This window comes from Haliaeetus albicilla, chromosome 21 (genome assembly GCF_947461875.1).
Source record: "Haliaeetus albicilla chromosome 21, bHalAlb1.1, whole genome shotgun sequence".
NCBI lineage: Eukaryota > Metazoa > Chordata > Aves > Accipitriformes > Accipitridae > Haliaeetus > Haliaeetus albicilla.
In genome coordinates this window covers 19,705,642-19,726,375 of record NC_091503.1, presented here as the reverse complement: position 1 = coordinate 19,726,375, position 20,734 = coordinate 19,705,642, and the positions used below count along the sequence as shown (strand labels likewise).

The 20,734-nt window shown below is 40.6% G+C and overlaps 1 long non-coding RNA gene across 2 annotated transcripts in view; it reads left to right on the top strand.

Annotated features, from left to right (window-relative positions):
• The window catches only part of LOC138690331 (uncharacterized), a 76,240-nt gene that overhangs the window by 25,238 nt on the left and 30,268 nt on the right, over positions 1-20,734 (top strand). Inside the window, exons 2-5 of one of the 2 annotated variants that reach the window (XR_011329168.1) lie at positions 11,163-12,011; positions 17,084-17,223; positions 18,235-18,322; positions 19,187-19,654. This is a non-coding gene — a long non-coding RNA (uncharacterized lncRNA). Of the gene's footprint in view, positions 1-11,162; positions 12,012-17,083; positions 17,224-18,234; positions 18,323-19,186; positions 19,655-20,734 lie in introns of those variants that run through there. The other variant, XR_011329169.1, reaches the window with a different exon arrangement.

The following is a 20,734-nucleotide window of genomic DNA, read 5'->3' as shown; positions in this document are numbered from 1 at the left end:
CACAGAAAGGTTGAGGTTGGCAGGGACCTCTGGAGGTCATCTGGTCCAACCCCCCTGCTCAAGCAGGGCCACCTAGAGGCAGTTGCCCAGGACCATGTCCATGTGGCTTTTGAATGTCTCCAGGGAGGGAGACTCCACAACTTCCCTGGCAACCTGTGCCAGTGCTTGTTCACCCCCACAGTGAAAAAGTGTTTCCTGATGTTTGGAGGGAACCTCCTGTGTTTCAGTTTGTTCCCATTGCCTCCTGTCTTATCACTGGGCACCACTGAAAAGAGCCTGGCTCTCTCCTCTTTGCACCCTCCCTTCAGGTATTTATATACATTTCTGCGATGCCCCCTGAGCCTTCACTTCTCCAGGCTGAACATTCCCAACTCTCAGCCTTTCCTCACAGGGGAGATGCTCCAGTCCGTTAATCATCTTTGTGGCCCTTCACTGGGCTTTCTCCAGTATGTCTATATCTCTCCTGTACTGGGGAGCCCAGAACTGGACCCAGCACTCCAGGTTTGGCCTCACCAGTGCTGAGCAGAGGGGAAGGATCACCTCCCTTGACTTGCTGGCAACACTCCTCCTAGTGCAGCCCAGGATACCATCAGCATTCTTTGTCACAAGGGCACACTGCTGACTTACGGTCAACTTGGTGTCCACCAGGACCCCCAGATCCTTTTCCATCAAGCTGCTCTCCAGCTGGGTGGGCCCCCATCATATACTGGTGCATGGGGTTATTCATCCCCAGGTGCAGGACTTGGCACTTCCCCTTGTCAAATTTCGTGAGGTTCCTGCAGTCTATTTCTCCAGTTTGTTGAGGTCCCTCTGGATGGCAGCACGACCCTCTGGTGTATCAGTCACTCCTCCCAGTTTGTTGTCATCAGCAAACTTGCTGAGGGTACACTCTGCCCCATCATCCAGATCATTAATAAAGATGTTAAAGAGGGCTGGACCCAGTATTGACCCCTGGGGTACACCACTAATTACTGGCCTCCAACTGGACTTCATGCCACTGTTCACCAGCCTCTGGGATTAGGATCTCTCATTGCTATATAGGCATCCCAATAAGAGCAGGGATATGGTAGAACAGGAGAATTGAGCAACTGCATTGTTTCATAATATTCACTTCAAATTAAAGAAGCTGATTTGTAGATTAATCTTTCTTCTTAAATGAGGTACTCCCCATTTTTAGATGAAAGTTTCCCAATCACCTTCTACATGATTCCTCGTGGCACTTAAAATGTATTTGGGGCTGTCTCAGGCAGCCTGGAGAGCCTTGTATGCTGATGCAGGTCACCAGTATTGCCAGTTTCTAACACATGGTGGAGATTGTCACAACACTGGGTAGCATTTAACAACAACAAAAAAAATTAAATCCTACAAAAAACCCAACTCTGTGGAAACAGTTCCAAGTACTTGCTTGAAACATAGGAGAAAACTTATCTTTTTAAAGTCATGATTTTTGTAGCTTTGACTTGTAACTTTTGGCAATGTGGAGATGGCACCCAATTAAACCTCTATCCTACCAGATGAGCCATATTTCTACAAAACCTCTGCTTGTCATTGATGGACAACTATAGCCTCTGTATTCTAGCAGCAATGTGTTTCCAATTTTTCCCCATGTACAAATGCCCTTTGTGCCTTTTGAAGGGTTTTGTATAGCCTCCCAAGGAATATCCTTTGGGCAAACCTGTTAAATTCAACAGCAGTTACCCTGTAGTAACACAAATCGACAGAAAAATTGCAAAAATTTCATTAAGAGGGAAATAATTGTATTATAAAGAAAAAAAAAATTTTTTTTTTTTTTTTTATGTACTATATGAAATAATATTTGTGGTTCTACCTAGTGCATCAGTCTCCCTTTCTTTCCCCTTCCCAGATAATTGCAGGAAAATAGCCACCTCTATGAAATAGGCCAAATGCACATCCCGATAGTCAGTCTAGTTTCCTAAGGGTAGGATCTATTTCATTCTAATGACTTCAGCAAGTATATTTCTGCTGAAGAACTGGAAAATGTTCTTTCCTCTCAACTAGCAGAACGAAATAACTCACTCTGATGTCTGTAATTCCAGCTGCTCTCATCACCAATCCATTTAGAAAAGGAATCCTGCATCTGTGATGGTGGATTAAATTCTTTTGTCTGTGCCATGACTTTGAGGAGGACTTGTGCTCCCAAATAATCTAAGTGCTGTTACAAATGCCACACTACTCACACAGCCCTGCTGGAGAGGACCTGTGTTCCCGAACAGCCTTATTTGTCATTCTGGATTTGTGAGTGAGAAACGCAGTGATTCACGGCAGCTGCTATAGAATGGATATGGATTATTGACAGAATCATTACTATATCAGATATTTAAAAGGTCTTTTTTTTTTTTTTTTAAGATGTGAAGAATTTGGGGAATTATTATAATTTATTTACTGCAAAGTATGTTTCAGCACTGGTTTGACAAAGCGTATCAGGCATACCTGTATACATGGGCTTCTGGCCCCAGCTTCCTTGTAGAATAACTCATACCAGCTTATTTCTGTGACTTGATTTTCTGCTCTCTGTGGATCCTTTGCATAATGCTATGGTGTTTGACATGTATAGCAGTTTTCCTTCTCCTGTTAAATTGACATTAACAGTACTACCATTTATGCTGTAAATTATAGTCCCTTCTGTAGCATTTTTGTGTATCCAGAACAGATGGGAGCTTGCTTTCAAAACGCTTACAAATTGTTTGTTTACATTATATTGCCATCCCTGTATCTCAGTAATAGTAGTAATTCCAGAATTTCATTTTTGTGCTGCAGACTGTTTCCAGCCCTTCTCTCTCTATTTCTGAGAAACTGTCATGCTGGGATGGATAGTCTGAAGGTGCGTACTGAAAATATGGGAAAGGGATACTGTACCATTTCGAAAGAGTATTCAAGAATCTCCATAATGTTCTCTAGTGACTAGGAACTTGCAATTGTGTAACATGCATAGATACGTGCACTTGTTATGACCCATTGCTATAGGACTAGGATCACGTTATTCTTACTTCTCCTTTACTGTTGTTTCTTTGCTTCCCCCATTGTGTTAGGAGTGTGGTTTAATGCATCCATCTTGAGGACAAGGGCATTCGCTGCCTAGTCTGCATTCACTCGTTTATTCCCATGACCCAAGTATGAATGGCTAGAAATAGTGAAGTAGAAAATTCTCAGCCAGTAAAAGATCTGAGGAAGTGCAATGACATTTCAATAGTACCTTCTGTTCTAAATATTATGAGATTGTTTGCATTCCCTGTTTTTGACTTCTTGCTTGTGTCAATGGGTGGTTATTTGGAGGACCAAGGGCTGATGTCCTCCTGCATCAGTTTTGTTTTCCTGTGTGGAAATCCCTACTATCTTTATTCATATGCTTGCTTTACTATCCTTATACCCTGTTCTAGTCCCTGCCATAAGGAGATGGAGAGGAAGCTTACATCTCAATTGCCATTCACAACATGGATATCAGAAAGAAAGTCGTTAGACAAGATGAAGAGACTGCTTGCAAAAGGTAGTCCATAACCAACAACTTTCCCTAATCCAAAATATATTTGGAACCATTCTGAAGGGTGGAGAGAAAAGTGAGAGAAAAGTGTCTCATCATTTTCCAGCCTCTCTGGCCATTGAATTTTTATAGGTCCCAAAAGCCAGGAAAGTCAGCAATACATAACTGGTTGCCTGCAGAAAATTCAACAATCACTTAGTTGTGTTCTGGAAACAAAGCCATGGAAAACAAGTTCCTCCGAGAGCATTCCAGTTCTCTTCATAAACATGTATTTCGTCCAAATAAACCAAACTACCCTGAAATGCCTGCTGGCATATCATGTGTTGTGTTACGATAAAATTGCAAGCAGAGGAAAAATCACATGATGGTGTGAATGATAAAAAGTGACCCTGTTGGGTCTTCAGTAGAGATGATCCTGCATAGTGGTACGTCTGTCTCGCTGTTGAGCTCTTCCAGCTGCTGAACAGTCCATGTTTGTCAGCGTCCGTAAAGTCATGTTGATACATACTCTCTGTGAGCCACATGTCTCCCATCAGGGATGCTGAATCATGCTTCTCTGGGAGGTGGGGCAGCGGGGAGGCAGATGGGGGCATGGAACTGAAATTACAAGCAAAAATTATTTTGAAGACATGGATGAAAAATTATGTCACTGGAATGGTAATTGATGCCACTGAATTAAGACACAAAAAAACCAAACACAAGTGCTAGAAACATGGTGTGAGCATTTTGCAAGTACTAATATAGAGTCCTTGTCCAGAAGACTTGTTCTGAACCTAATTATTTATGCAAACATGCACAGATCCTTGTTAAACTCTGATAATTCTAATGGCCCTTATCAGTGTCTTAGTCATTCTTCCATAAAAGAAAAGACTGGGATAAAGATACTCCCAGAGAATACACGTAATTCCTGTAAGAATAAAAAGTGAAATCACAGGATTTAGGTTCTAAGTACATTTCTGATATAGACTTTGTGGCAAAGCTCCATAACTTTGCCTCAGAGTTTCAATGGCATCTCAGGAAACCTCCATCTACAAATGTGAATTCTCTTCACTATTTTGAATCTGTATTAAATTACAAACTCCATTTTGTATACTGAGCATTAAGTGAGTATATTATAGCTTCACCTTTACTGAAGTAGGCTGGGAATGCCAGGAGAAATTCTTGTGCCTTGCAGAAAGCCATCAGTGAAAGTTTGTTATGCCTTGAAGATTAATTATTCAAATAAGAGTAGACAAGATACAGACTATTGCTACAGGCAAAACAGTTTTAAGTCCATGTTTTAGGTAGGTTGATGGCGAAGAATCACCATGGAAGCTGTGAGGAGGGGCCAGGGAGGCTACCTGATTTAAGGATGGGAAATTTATGAATCAAAAGGCCTTTTAGAGAAGGGTTTGGATCCTGAGGAATGGCTGCTCGGGAAGACAATGGAGAGACAGAGAGTTTCACTTTTTGCAGAACAGGGTTTCCCGCTTTTATTTATTTATTTAATACTACTCAGCGATTCATTCCCATACACATTGTCTTTTTTCTAATGAGCAGAGCAGTCTTTAGAAAAAAGTGTGCTCAGATATATAATGAGAAGGACAGGGCTGTGGTTCCTAACTCAGCAGGACAGTTGCCTTGCAAGGCTCTGGCTGGAACAGCTCCTGTTCTTTGGGAGCCATCGAACTTGCCTTACTCTCCTTCAGTGAGCTCCTGAAGACAGGGAGCTGCCTTCTCAACACTGTGCAAGCCGGACTCCTCTCCCTCTTTCCCTGAGACTTGTTCACTTGCAAATTGTAGAAACATAATACTTCTGTGTTTCTATGACAGTAAACATTGTCTTTAAAGTAAAATGAACAAAACAAGTTAAGACAAGCTCCTCTCAGTTGCCAGATAGATTTTTCCGACGGTCATAGGCATTCTTTCTGTCAGCCCACAGCTGCGAGTGGTTTTGCTGTAATCAGCCCTGTGTATGCTTTGAGTTAGGTAGTACAAAACACTGCTAAATGCTTAGTTATTTTCTAGCTGAAAACAACATATGACAGACTGTTGTGGTTTAACCCTAGCTGGCAACTGAGCACCACAGAGCCACTCATTTGCTCACTCCCCCCGGTAGGATGGGGAGAGAATCAGAAGAGTAAAAGTGAGGAAACTCACAAGTCGAGATAAAGACAGTTTAATAGGTAAAGCAAAAGCCAAGCGCACAAGCAAAGCAAAACAAGGAATTCCTTCACCACTCCCCATCGGCAGGCAGGTGTTCAGCCATCTCCAGGAAAGCAGGGCTCCATCACGTGTAACGGTGACTTGGGAAGACAAATACCATGACTCCAGATGTCCCCCCTTCCTTCTTCTTCCCCCAGCTTTTCATGCTGCCATCATATGGCATGCAATATCCCTTTGGTCAGCTGGGATCAGCTGTCCCAGCTGTGTCCCCTCCCAAGCCCTTGTGCCCCCCCAGCCTCCTCGCTGGTGGGGTGGGGTGAGAAGCAGGAAAGGCCTTGACTCTGTGTAAGCGCTGCTCAGCAGTAACGAAAACATCTCTGTATTATCAGTGCTGCTTTCAGCACAAATCCAAAACGTATCCCCATACTAGCTACTATAAAGAAAATTAACTATCCCAGCCAAAACCAGCACACAGATGACTTATGCTGGCAATGTGTGGTATATATTAGATAGAAGCTCAAACATAGAAGCTCAAATGTTTCTTTGTTACCTGAGAAAATTTTAACAGAGAGTTCGATGTATAGTTACTTCTTTACATTGACTTGTGTTATTTCTGTGAGGGCCCTGAGGGAGATCCAGCCTCCTCCGGGGCTTCCCTGCACCCTGCCTGTGGCCCCAGAGTCCCACTTCAGACCGGCCCCATCAGTCCCTGCCCCAGCAACACAGTCAGTGCACGTATGTTAATAAATGGCTTAGGCTGTAAAAGCACTGTCCCAGAAAACTTCACTTTGCCTATGTTTCAGTTCTCATTGGTACATTTACAGAGCTCTGCAAAACCAGCTTTGTCCTTTTCACTGGTTACATCTATTCCCCTGAATGGTAGGGCATGCTGTTCCCATGGTGGTGTTACACTGCTTTAGAATTAACAGTGCAGCAAATTCGGGACCAGACCACTTTTCTACTTCTTTTAAAATCTTTGCATTATAAGAAAGACATTGTCTTCTGAAAGACAGAAGGGAGGTGTGTAGGACTGTATTCATAACGTAGGGCCTCTCACACTTTCAGGTTATCAACCACATGTGAATAGAGAGGATATTTCTGGTCACAGATCCATGTCATTCATGTGTCAACCACAGCAATGGGTGATGTGGTAAACTAAGACTAGAAGACAAATAAATATATTTATCTCTTTTATCTAAAGCATTTCTTAAAAGCTTATCTAAAAGCATTATCTAAAGCATGTCTATCTTGTTTATCTAAAGCAAGATGAGTACGGTTTCAGGCTTTTTCCATACTACTTCTTTCCCCTGCATTTTTTTGCTCAGCCATCTGACCTTATTGTCTCCATTAAGTATGCTGTGGCCTGGTTTCTTTTTCTCCTGAACTGATTTCCTTATCTTCTGTCTCCTGCTTCCCTCTCTGCGAATGTATTCTTGAAAGATTACTGCCAGGGAGTATGACCTAGAATAGTATTTAGTTTATCAGTTACTATGCTGCAGGCATAATTAAATCCAGTAAAATATAAATGGAATTGTCCAAAATTTTTGTAATTCTTAAGCTTTCTATGAAAAAATTAAATTGGATTAATTAATGCAGAAACTAGCGAGTAAAATTCTATTCCCATGTCAATTTGAATGTGGGCAAGAGCAGTGTGCACATCTGTGTGTCCCCTATCTGTGGACAACACTTTTTCTGGGATGATACTTTCACAGTCTGTGCAACTTACTGACATAATGGCATCGACCATGAAATTGTCAGTGTGCAACAAAGACCAGCAGCTCCCTAAGGGACAGGGTCAGACACATCTGATGTCTTCCATCATTAGCTTTGGATTGTCATTTATTTTTTGTCCTTTGATTGTCTCCACAAAGAGACCACTTATGAGGTTGTCAGGTGTTCAGCGGGAATTGGAGTTGCACCGCCAGTAAATTTAAAATGCTGGTGCAAGTGTATACAGTTTCCAATGCATACCAATAGTTCATGAAAGTGAGCAGGAGAGCCTTGGTCATAACTTAACAGTTTTACTCATTTAACTTGGTCAAAATACCTTGCTTTTGCCTGAAATGAGTTCTACCCTTCAGATGATCCGAGTATTATTTGAAAATTTTAGAAGACAAGCTAATTTGGTGTACTCTAAAGCAGTTGATTCATTAATTCTGTTGTACGGACATGATATATGGTCTTTCTTTTCAGGATGTAACTTTGTTATAGGTAAGACTGATTTACTGGCAGACCACAGGAATACAATTGTGCTCTGTTTTACAGAAAATGTCATAAATAATATACTCTGAAATGCCCCTCACAGATACAGAAGACTATAAATTACAGTAAGTCATTGTGTAAAGACATTCTACAGTGAGTTAATTAAGGCATTCAGGCATAAAACCGATAACACAAAGAAAAAAATTAAAATATATAGGGTAGGGAGAAAATCTATGCTTTTGATTGAGATTTGAAAAGAGAGAATGAATTGATGAAGCAGAGAGAAAGAGGCAATCTGTTTCAGATGGCAGGTTACAGATGAGAAGGTGTTTACAGCAGGAGTAGTAAGTGTGAAGGAACAGAAAGAAGCCTGGCTCTAGACTGCAAAAGGAGAAACAGAAGAGGGAGGAGAAACATGTTGAGCTAGAGAAAATCCATGGGTTTGGAAAGCAATAATAAGAGAAGGCTTCCAGCTGGATCATGTACTGCGCGGAAAGCTGAGCTGAGCAAGAGTTTAAGAATCAAAGTAGTTGTGAAGAAAAGAATAGGAGATGGGGATAAGACTGTAAAAGGGCTATTGCAAAAGAGATGGCATTTAAAGGTGTTCTTATGGGGTTATGATACACAGATATGTGCACCGGAGATTGAATCCTGTCTCGTGCTGTGCTATTGCACATCAACAGCAAAAGGCTGCACAGCCTATCCCCTCAAATATCTTTTCAACCATGTAGCAAATAGAATAGAGTATTTTCTTATTGCTCAGAAAACATCCTGGGCTGGGGACATTGACCAGCATAGAACTTATTCATTGTGAATCTAGGGTGAAATTATCTGCCAGTAATAACCAGGCTGTAACTACCTTGCAGCCATGCTGTAGGCAGAGCCCTGCTCTCCCGTTGTGCTGTTTCCCCCTCACATTTCAGGCTGTACCTGTAGTGTGCGGTGGAACACTCCGCCTCCACTGGTGCAGTGAAGTGACTGAATGAGCATCTGGATGGCTGAGATGATGTCTTTTTTCTCTCTTAAAATGTCACCCAGGAAAGGACTAGAATTAAAAGGTGGGATACCTGGAAGAGAAAGGTAGTAGATTGCAAGATTCAGGCTTGTTCACCAAGGGAGTGAACGCTCTCTCCAACAGGTTAGCATGGTAGTTGCACACCACACCAAGTTATACCACAATACTCTGCCTTTCAGCAAGGCAGAGAGTCACTATATTTCTAGGTAATTCATATATTTACAAAGGTTGATTCCTGCAGGACAGTAGAGGAATTAATGTTGTCTGAAAATGTTCTGTTTGTATCTAGCTTTGTATTTATGAAACTTTAGCACAGGCTATGATTCCTTTTAAGAAGAATGACTTGATCTGTATTTAAAAAAAAGCAAACAGAAAACTATTGCTAGCATAGCCACATGGAGTGGAACAGATTTCCACAGAAGTGCATTATTTGTGTATGTCGGTACTGTGTCTTTGAATAAGATGTTGAAATACAGTATGTGTATGCTACTTATGCACACTTCCAGAAAGATACAGCTGGTAAAAAGCAAATGAGCTGAAATAATAAGTAGTTAACATTTTAATGGAATAAGGGAGGTCAAGCAGAACCAGTCAGTCAGTCAGTTACCAATAAACAAAAGTAGACGTATCAGAAGAGGTCATTTATGCCATGTTGTCTCTGGCAGTCAAAACCTCTTAATTCACTATGGAATGAGGCTTTACATGAGCACAATTCCTAGTTTGATCTCAGTTTGGCTTTTTTCCTAAAGATCTCATTTATGGCACTTTTTTCAACATTTTTCTCAACAATTTTTAAAATTTGAAATTCAGAAGATGTTTATTACTGAATTTCTGAGTATTTTTTCCTAAACTGCAATGAACACATAAAAATGAGAAGGGTCATTGTAACACAGATTAATTAGAATATTTTTCAGTCAGTGGTGGTCTTGCTGATTCCAATAAAAGAAGATTCATCTGAAACAGAAGAATCAAAATGTACAATTTGCACCTGTTGTTTCTGAGAACTGTTCCTACATTAGGTACTCGTGGCAACAAGTGAGGTAGAAAAACAAGTTCTTTTTGCAAACTTTTCACAACTTCTAGAAGCAAAAAGCCAGCAAATCAAATCTGTTTGATAGTTCCTGTTACAGCCAGCTGTCTCTGTCTGCCTATAAACTAGTAAACAGAGCAAGAATAGTTCTCCCAAGTACTATCACATTACTGGATAGTACTGGTAAAAGCACTCTCTTGTTCAGTTTCCCATAGTAAATATTCATGCTTTTATGGTTTCCTGTATCTGCAAGACCTGGTTAGGTATGCAATCAGCTTTTTTCATTTATTTCCTTTTCTTAGGAGAAATGTTTTGTTGATTGGCAGATGAGTAGTTGTGGCCTCTATCACCCAGACACCTTGTTAAGCTAGTGGCTAACAAACAGATCTGTAAAGCTACCATCCTGCACATTTGGAGCCTTTCAGTAAAATTGGCTAGCATGATGGCCCACTGATTATCGTATTCATAGGAAGATACTCCAACAATATTGGCCATCTTCAAAAGGCTCGATTTATTTTTTAAAATTGACATTTTCTTAGGAGAAAAAAGTTTCATCTGATACTTCCTAACAGCATTGTTATACTTTAAAGATGTTTTCTGATGTAACACAAATACTCTTAAAAGAATGGGTCTTTAATATTTTTAGAAATATTTTTAAAATAGCTAACATTCTTTTTGTTGAACTCAGAGATAATTGCTTTAGGAAAAAAGAAACTCACTTAACTTAGAGAGAGTTTTTCTTCAGGTGAGTCTACAATCATGAGGCTTTTTTGTTCATCAAAGTTCTGATCCATGAGGTCAGTGGAAGCCTTTGCATTGAAATCATGCATGAGTTTTGGGTTAGGCAATAGTCAATTAGCATTTATAAGTGTAGACCACTTGAAAGAGTTATGTGTGATGGAGACCAGAATGTGGATATGGAAAACAAAGAATACCAGAGTTTGGGTAGAGGCTAGAAACTGAATGTAGCTTAGCAGTGAACATGCTGTGGGATTTCAACACATAAGAGCTCTCTCGCAGGCACAAAATTTAACTGCTCACTGGTTATATGCTGCACTTGAAACAGCCATTAAAACAAACATTAGAATGGGAAAAATCTGCTCTGTAAATAGGCAATACTGACTGCCTCACTGAGGCTGCTTCTGTGCAGCAGATGAAAAGAAAAGCTAAGCTTGCATTTTAATAACTATTTGAAGATTTGCTTTAAATGGATAAAGTTTCCTGCTAAGCAGCTCACATTATTTTTCTTTTCATCCTTGTTTGCCTGACAGATGAATTTGGAGCCAAACAAAACCTGAAGGTACAAGAAAGAAACCTGAAGTATTGCAGTTCTGGCTGGCAGGGTCAATTATGAAGTCTTAATTTGAAGAGTTGAGAAAGTTCAATGAAAAAAGGATCTGGATCTGAGAAGATGTACGTGTAAGAAGCCCATCATGTCTGTATTGCAATAGACTGCTTCCTTCCGTGGGACCAGGCATGCGAGTCTCTGCACAGATACACTAGAACTTCCAGGAAACATCTCTAACTTGTGCTCTCACATGGAAGCGACACATATTCAGGCAAGGTACTGCATTAATAGTGCCAGTGGCATCGGCCATCCTGTGGGAGACTGAGCATGCTGCAGGAGATAAAAGGGCCTGTGCCTCTGAAAGCACAGTCCAGCCCAGACTGTTCATACATACAGCTTTGCATCATGTATGTCTCTGGGATGAGAAAAGACGGAGCCATGGGAACTGTACTGTCCTTGGGAAACCTAGGAATTAAGTTGAATCGGCAGGAATTAAGTAGGATGCAAAACCTGCTGCAGTACTTCTTCATCTAACCTTGACATGAAGTTTACGCTGTGTATGCGCAGTTTTGTGGCATCTGTTTACAGGAGCAAGACTGTGTTTGCTGACTCTTCTTTATCTTCCTCTCTTCGACAGCCTAAGTGCTTCCATAGCACTAGCCTGGTGCAGTGACCTGTGTATCTTCTCCATTCTCTTCTACAAGGAGGAAAAATTTTGTGCGTGCTCTCCATGTGCATGATTGGGTGGTTGACTGCAAAGGAAAAGGACACCAAATATTTGCATGCTTAAAAACAATGATTCCTCACTTCTTTTGTTTTCCCGCTCTCTGAGGTGAGTCTTCTTACATAATGCTGGCAGGGGTAATTCAATGTCTTCTCCCTTCTTTGCATGGGGAGGTACCACACTTGGCCCATGCTGGATTGCTGCTGGTCATTCAGGTAGCACAGGTATCTCTGTGTTATGCTGGACTGTCTTGTCAATATGCACATCTTCTACTCTGGGCTTCTTCTGTTACATGTAGAATTACCTTATTTCACAGAAGTTTCATATTAATTAGGGGATGGTTCTCAGAAAAAGGGGGGACATGTCGAAGATACAGCGGTTCCCACAATAGGTAAAGCACTGCACTGAATGCTCATTAATAAGACACAGCTTGCAAAGTCATAATGATAATAGAAACAGCAGTGACAGTGTCCTGGGTCAGTGCTTTGTGTGCATATATGTTTCAAATGCATGCAAGGGATCCTATTAGAGCTTTAAAATCATTTTAAAGGCTTTGCCTCAGCAAGTTTTCATGCTCATTTAAACCCCTGGTTTATCATTATGAAGTGTATTAACTTTCCCATGTTTAATGCTTATTTCTGTCCTGAGAGAAATAAACAAATAATACTTTGAAAATGGGTTTCTTGGGAAAGGAGGCTAAGTGGCAGCAGGGTATCGTTTGCACTTACAGCTGATTGCTTTAAAAAGCTGTTCTAGAGTTCAAAAGGTGAAAAAACAGACTTGGTGAACATGTGCATTTTACTTATATTTTCCTCTTTGCTCAGAATGGATTTACAGAGCAGTCTTTTGACAGGCATGAGGCAGTGCCAGTTATTGAAGTCTTGCATGAAAGAGGAGAAAGCAGTAAGTCATATTTGCATAGTATTTCTGTGAGACTGCTAGCCTCAAGTGTAGGCTGCTCCCTGCTGCTGCTGCTATATATACTTCATGAAAGACTGGCTTGAAGTGTAATGAAACCATAGTGGGAAAAGATGTGTTCCTTTTCTACAAGCATTTAGAAACAAATAAGCATCTTTATGAAACAATGATGTCTCCCATGCCAAAACATGGGCATGCAACTGCCCACAGCAAAGGTTCATGTAAGGCCATTTAGAAATGTTTATTACAGGAGTGAATGGAGTTCAGAGAGTTTTGTTTGAATGGAAAGATATGTGAAAGTAATGAAGAAAAAAGCGGAAGGAGTAGGTGAAAGAAGCAGAGAACAGTCCTTGGGAGCGTGATCCTGAACAAGCACATCGTGCTGTCGGGCCTTGGAGTGGTGAGCAGAGATATTGTCTCTTGCTGTGCTGTGAAGTATTCAGTAAAAAGAACTTTGTAAAGAAGCAGGAATTCACCAGGGATATTTTCTTCCATCTCTGATTTATTTTCCTGAAAGAAGTAATGTCTAATATGGAAATGCTTTTATTTTCAACAAACAGCAAGATTCAGAAATGATTTCATGCTTTCCTCCTGTACATTTACTGCCACTGGGTACAGTTAGTATTCAGACTTCATTTCTCCTAATCACCTACTGCCAATTGCAATTCTTTTTGGAAAAGCAAATATTGATTTTTGTAATGTTGGAAAAGTCAGTTGAGGGCTCAGATGAAGACCATCACGTTTTGTGTGATCTAATCCGCTTTTCAAGTGGAAAAGACTAGTATATTAATTTGACAGTGTTTTAATACTGAAATTAACTGAATATGCAAATGTTTAAGAATAAGCATGCAGTCAAACCAGTTCTTAATATCTTGGTGCCTACTTCTTGGGATTTAAATAAAAGTAGTTTGGCTTTTCAAATAACTCAATACTTGCATTGTCCCTTGGCTTAATAAGCACATCTCCTTTGACACTATCACAGTACAACTCATTTGTAAATCTGTCCTTATAACATCCATGGAATTTGCTTGTTATAGAAATGTGTTGTGGCAGTGGGTGAAGGAAAGGTTATAACAAAAATTATTGTAGCTAGGGATCTGAATCACTGTAGGGCTTTATACTAAAATTGCCTTGCAGGAGGTACAGCAATTCAGCACAGACTGTGCAATTTATAAATGGAAACTTTTACTCTACAGCACTTTCTCCATACATGATTTGGCTTTTTTAAAAAAAAAAAAAAAGGCAGCCATGGTGCAATGCTAACACTTATGAGTGAGTGATGCATGACTGATGATCCCCTAAAGGCAGTGAGAGAGAAAATTACCTCCTTCCCTCATTTAAGGACATTATTAGAAGACTCAATGAGTTCAAAGCTCAGGAAATTATGTTAAGAGGACTGAATCAGACTTTAAAAATATCAGGATAAATTATTTTCTCAGCAGTTCAAGGGTAAGATTTCTTTTAATGCAATGTAAAAGAAGAAGAATACTTTGACACACCATTACACGGTACTCTTAAAAAAATACGTTTCACATCATTTGTGATTTAGTTGCACAGGTACTATTCTCTCCATGTACTAAATGGACTGCAATCTGCAACCAATGCAAATTAATATTACATTTTAAATGCTATGTATGTCCTAGTACCTCAGTGTGAAAAGTAAAGGGATCCTTCTCTCAGTTGTGAAGGTAACATGATATGCTGGGAAAGAACAGGATGAGCTAACAGTGTTCAAAACATCAGTGTGTTCTCCTGCAGAGTTTGAGAGTGACACCGAGCCAATGTCAGCTAGCAATGTCCACTTCTACTGCTAGGGAGAGGGAAAATGGGAACAGTAGTAAACAGATCTAAGGATACTTCTTTTCTTTCATTTTTTGCCTTGCATCCTTTGTAATTAACTGTCTTGTGTCATTGCTCTAGCATCAGTCAGGAACCAGTGAGAGGTGCACTGCAGTTGATCAGAGGGAGATGGAGCTGGGTCTGTCCTGTCACAATCCTACCGGGGCATGCATGGCAGCTCCTTTTTACTAGTTTCAGAAGGAAACAAGACTTACACAGTGTCACTCTCTATATGTGTCTGATCTGTCCCTGATGACTTTAGCAGAAGTTGTCTGAATGATTCAAAATTTGGAAGACGTAGTTGTCTCAAAAGGTATTGTGTTCTACACAATCTCCAGGGGGCAGAGCAGAGGCAGCTTCAGCAGCCTTGTAAAGGGAGTGCCCACTGTAGCATGAGCTCTACCCTTAGGAGGCACAGGGGAGTCTATATGGGAGAGTTTATATGTTACAAGCACTCCAAATGGGAAGAGCATCAGCTAGAACTGACACTATGTGAGGTGCCAGCAAATCCAGCCACAAGAGACATACTTAGGAAATCAGGTTTCATTACTCTTGTTACTTTAGAATTTTGTAAAATACAGCTATCCTCTTGATTCCAAAGGTGTCATGTTTTATCACAGCCTTTAAAATAAGGGACATTTAACTGCCGACAAAATACACTTTGTCTCAGCTTCTAACCAAAATCTCCTATGGGAGTGGTTTCCAAGTACGACACTAAATATCCTTAACTTATGTCAGCATTCATGGATGTTATGCTTAAGAAAACCTGTATGTTGAAAGCATAAATATCTTTTTAGTTAAAGTGGATCACAGTGGACTTGTAGCATATCTATGTTCTATCACAATGTCTTAATGTGACTTTTTAGAGGTCTTTGGGGGGGTATGTGAACGATTTTGAGATTTTTGTATTCAAGTAGGAGAGAAAAGATGTTTCTTACCTGTCTCCAAGCAGGAAGGTAAATTGGAGATTTTCTTATTGCAGAACCTTTATTTGATGTAATGAAGAAATAAAACCCTAAAATCCCACATGACCACCTGCCCTTTAATAAAAATAAGCACAAACAGTGTATTAATCATAGATAATTTAATTTATTTGAGTCTGTGCCTGTTTTGAGTGGCTGCAAGCAACACTTGAGCGGTGAAAGAAGTAAGAGAACAGCATTATCTTTTTGTTAGCATAAGAGAACAGCATTATCTTTTTGTTAGCTTTTGAGCAACTTATAACCTGTCCCCATAATTGACTTAACATCTCCCCTCCGAGGATTTAAGATTACTTCACCAACTCAGCCAAATTATCTACATTTTAATAGTCACTTAAGCTTTAAGAATGACATGCGAATCAATTTTCTGTAGCCTTGGTCAAGACTAATGCTTTCCTGATACCACGTCTTCTCAGTGTCATAAAATAATATGAATTTCAATTAATTTCTTGAAGATACCAGGCAGTGTTGAACATTCCCACTTTCTCTTTACTACATGGAAATAGAATTTTTCTCCTATACACAAAAAGTATCCACTCTTTTTCAGACTGACAATATCAAGATCTGGAAAAGCAATAAATCAAGAAAGAATAACAGTAATGTGTCCATCTTAAAATTGCTCTCTTAATATGTTGCATAAATTGCTCTCATAAAATAGCAGCTGCCTCATAGCTACTACAGCAGAAGGACAAAAACTCCCCTTCATTGGAAGTGCAGCAGATGGGGAAATGGCAGTGGCTATGTCTAAATCAACTGAGCCGGAGGCACTTCTCAGCTCCTATGTATAAAGCTGCTAGACATTTTGTGACGTGTCCAGGACAGACCCAGATGCATGCCATTTCCTCTCCACCTTCAGATTTATGGTTTATTTGGGAAGGAAACAGGTGTGTAGACGTGAAGGTAGTCACATTTGCTCTCTGAACAAAGTCTGCTGTTGTGACAATCAGGAGCATGTGTTTGATGCACAGCTTAGATTTAGCCAGTATCTACATACCTTCACATAGCTGAACATACCAATAAAAGCATTATGTTTCCATACGAACAGGCTCACTGAAAATTTGGCTTTAAAAGCTCAACACAAACCATTACAGTGCTGGCTTCATCATCATTAAAAACTAATCAGACCCATCACTGCTGAAACATCAGCTTCTCTTGTTTGTATACAGAGTACATCATTAATTTATTTAAATGTCAGCAACAGACTTCATCAAGGTTCCCTACACTTCATCCTACATCCCTATGCAGGATGGGAAAAGAAGTTATTGCTGCCAGTCAACTCAGTTGGTTCAGCACAACATAGTTCACACATGGCCTTGGATACGTCCTTTAAAATCTCTGAGGCTAGAGTGTCACAGACTGTTCTCTATGGTGGTGGCTTAGCACTTTTATGACAGAACATTTATAGCTTCTTTTTTTTTTTTTTTTTTTTTTTTTTCCCCACAGTGACATAAAGAGCATCCTGTAAAGGCCAGAATTAGCACCAGATGTGTATGTATGTTGCTGGGAAAGAAAGAAGATAATTGCATATACTTCTAAAGTGAAAAGCATTTTTCTTCCAAGAGTGAATGTACTCAATTCAGCAGGTAACGCTCATTCACTTAGCTTTGCTGCCCACTGGGACTCAGAATAGCATCCTCTTCTATTCTGCCACAGCTTACTTTCCTTGCTTCCTAGATGATCTGTGATTTCATGAAAGCCTGATTGTTGTTTTGTTCAAAGGAATTTTTTGACACAAACTACATGTTTAATTAGATAAGAGATGCAGATAGTACAATTAGCACAAGGAGAAAAAAAGTCCCTGAAAGCATCAGATCCTTAAAAATGTAGGAAATGGAGTGTATTAACATTAACTTCTGCATAATGAGATGTGCTTGATGTGATGAGTTAATGCATTAGCCTTTCACCCCAGAAACCTGCTTTCAAAACCAGAATCACACAGAAATTAATTTGGTAGCTTCATACAATTCTCTTTTGAACATTAATCCACCTTATACAAGTTGCAGCTCAGTCTGATTTGCCTAGATGCTAAAGAGCAGGCCACTGAAACAGCGTGGAATGCAGCCAGCTCTCTTCTGAGCACATACAGGGCAGTTGGGTCCCGTTTGTCCATTGCTTTTCTGTGAGTAAAGTTGTTGCTGCTGTAGGTTTTTTCTTTGTTCAGCTGATGTCTGTGCTGCCAGTATATACTAGTTTAAAATTTGACCCTACGGTTTTGCAATATAGAAGTAATAGTCTGTTACTTAGATTTCATTTAATTATGACACAAAGAAAAGTCATCTTAGCTAATTATTTTGAGATTACATGCTCTGAAAGAGAGAGGGATAGAGAAGCACCTGCTTCAGTGGCCAAAAATAAACTGTGAAAAGAGGAACCTTATTAGGATTGCTGTTTTTCATCACTGTGCTCCATTACATTGTATCAAAATCAAATTGCATTAGGCTAGCAGAGCACCAGCTGACATTCACATTCAATCAGGGCTTTCCAAACATGCTTCCATTTTATTACATGCATTGTAGGCAGTACTTAAATATTAACTGAGAACAAATTCCACTTAGAAGGATTTTAAAATTAACACTTGATGGATTCTTTTTCAGGCTTTCAACAGCAGAATAAGCCTAAGGCTTTGGGTGAGGAGAGGAGACAGCTACCCAAAGTGCTCAATTTCTCAACTATGCTGAACAAGTAAGAATCAGTACGAATTCGGTGCAAAATCCTTAGTGCTCAGATCCTTAGAACATATACAGCTTAGGAAAGTTAAATGTAAGCAGCTAATTCAGGATCAGACCTTCACACACAGGTATGATTTTTTTCAAATCACAAGCAGATATTTTGATTTGCATGGTAGCAATGCTCATTTACATGTTTGTAAGCTAAGAGTGAACAGTTCTCCTTTTCATTTATAACCTCTCTAAAAGATGTCTGTGTACTTGTGCAATTGTACAAGTTGTAAGAGTTTTTTTCTCCTATTCCTGGCTTTGATAATTGCCAGCCTGACTGTCAGAGCCGCACAGATCTTGGATCTGTTGTAAACTGGAGCCACAGAACTATGAGCTTGTTTTTCTTTCACTGATGAATGTCTTGGGTTTTGTTTTGCTCTTAGCCACTGAGATGCACTGTGTCCCCCCACATAAGGCTACACTGAATGTCTCCCATGTAGTCCAGCCTCCCACCATGCCTGGAACACCTATGCACTTGTAAATTTGATGCAGTCTTTGTTCCAAAATCACTACTGTCAGGGCTCCGAGTCAAAAAAAAAAAAAAAAAAGAAAAGAAGCCCTAAGAGGAGCTAAAACATAATCAATTTGACTAAGAAACATCTTTACCTAAAATGAAGCATCCCATTAACACTTTGGCAGTGGAAGCGTTTGGTGCCCACGTTTAGGCTTCTGCCTAAGAGGGCAGAGAATGTTACAGGGGTGGAGAATGTGCTGGTTTTGGCTGGGATAGAGTTAATTTTCTTCATAGTAGCTAGTATGGGGATACGTTTTGGATTTGTGCTGAAAGCAGCACTGATAATACAGAGATGTTTTCGTTACTGCTGAGCAGCGCTTACACAGAGTCAAGGCCTTTCCTGCTTCTCACCCCACCCCACCAGCGAGGAGGCTGGGGGGGCACAAGGGCTTGGGAGGGGACACAGCTGGGACAGCTGATCCCAGCTGACCAAAGGGATATTGCATGCCATATGATGGCAGCATGAAAAGCTGGGGGAAGAAGAAGGAAGGAGGGACATCTGGAGTCATGGTATTTGTCTTCCCAAGTCACCGTTACACGTGATGGAGCCCTGCTTTCCTGGAGATGGCTGAACACCTGCCTGCCGATGGGGAGTGGTGAAGGAATTCCTTGTTTTGCTTTGCTTGTGCGCTTGGCTTTTGCTTTACCTATTAAACTGTCTTTATCTCAACCCATAAGTTCTCTCACTTTTACCCTTCTGATTCTCTCCCCCATCCCACTGTGAGGGAGGTGAGTGAGCGGCTGTGTGGTGCTTAGTTGCTGGCTGGGGTTAAACCACGACACACATGCACACTGGTCTCTCAGTCTGAGCAAGGAAGTTGTTAATATCTGCCTCAGCTCTGCTCTCACTCAGTAAAGCTACCAAACACCCTGTGCGTTTCTGTTGTATTCGGTGTGCTTGTGGCACTCTGGCATCCATCCATTCATCACAAAACAGAGATCCATACTCATCCCTCCCACCCTGTAGTGGCGGACCATTCCTGCAATGTCAAGCTCCACATTGCTAGCTTCTTCTGGCAGTCTAGGCAGCTCAGTGGCACAGCTGTAACATGGGAAGTGAAAGGTGCTCCCCAACTCTTACACAACGCAGGCATTTACTGTGGAGTTGGAGGAAATATGGTTGAGATCCTGACACTGAAGGAGGGCTACACACCAGAGCTCTCATTTCCTGAGCAAGTTCAAGGACTAGTAAGTAATTATATAGACAATGTCTCCCACTATCACCCTGAGACAAGTGAGTTTTGTGAAGTGCTTAACTTAAGAAGAGGGATGAAGTACTTAAACATGGAGGTCTATGTCAGACACCTGACCTGGAGAGAATGAGAGTTCACATACAACTCAAAAAGTGCACCCTTCTGATGCGTAACTTTTTTCTCCTCAGCATGCTGCCATCGTGTTCCCAATTTTAGTAGTAGCTATGGTATCCTTATGTGTCTCACCTTTGGCTTTAAGTCATCCCCCCCATATAAAAGCTACAAAGCTTTTTCTCACCTAAAAGTGGCTCAAGTCATCTCTATAAACTGTTACCCACTTCTGGCAACAGAGTAATGCAAGGATAAAGCTGTAACCCACCAGTTAGCATATTATAGCCCTTTCAGCAAGTTCATTATTCTCATCACACCTCTGTGTGGGAAGCTGGGGTGCAGCAGTGTGGCATGTCATGCAGGTATGACATAATCCCTGTATTGCCTTCCAAACCACTCTTTTTTGTCTTGAACTGCTAAAAAGGGGTGTTGGAGCTGCCTCTTGAAGTAATGACATTGCTATGGTCAAAGAGCAATGGTTAGTTCATGTCAGTCTAGTGTTGGACACTGCTAGAAGGAAAAATCCAGTCTTTCTCTAACATCAGTTTATTCTGAAGCA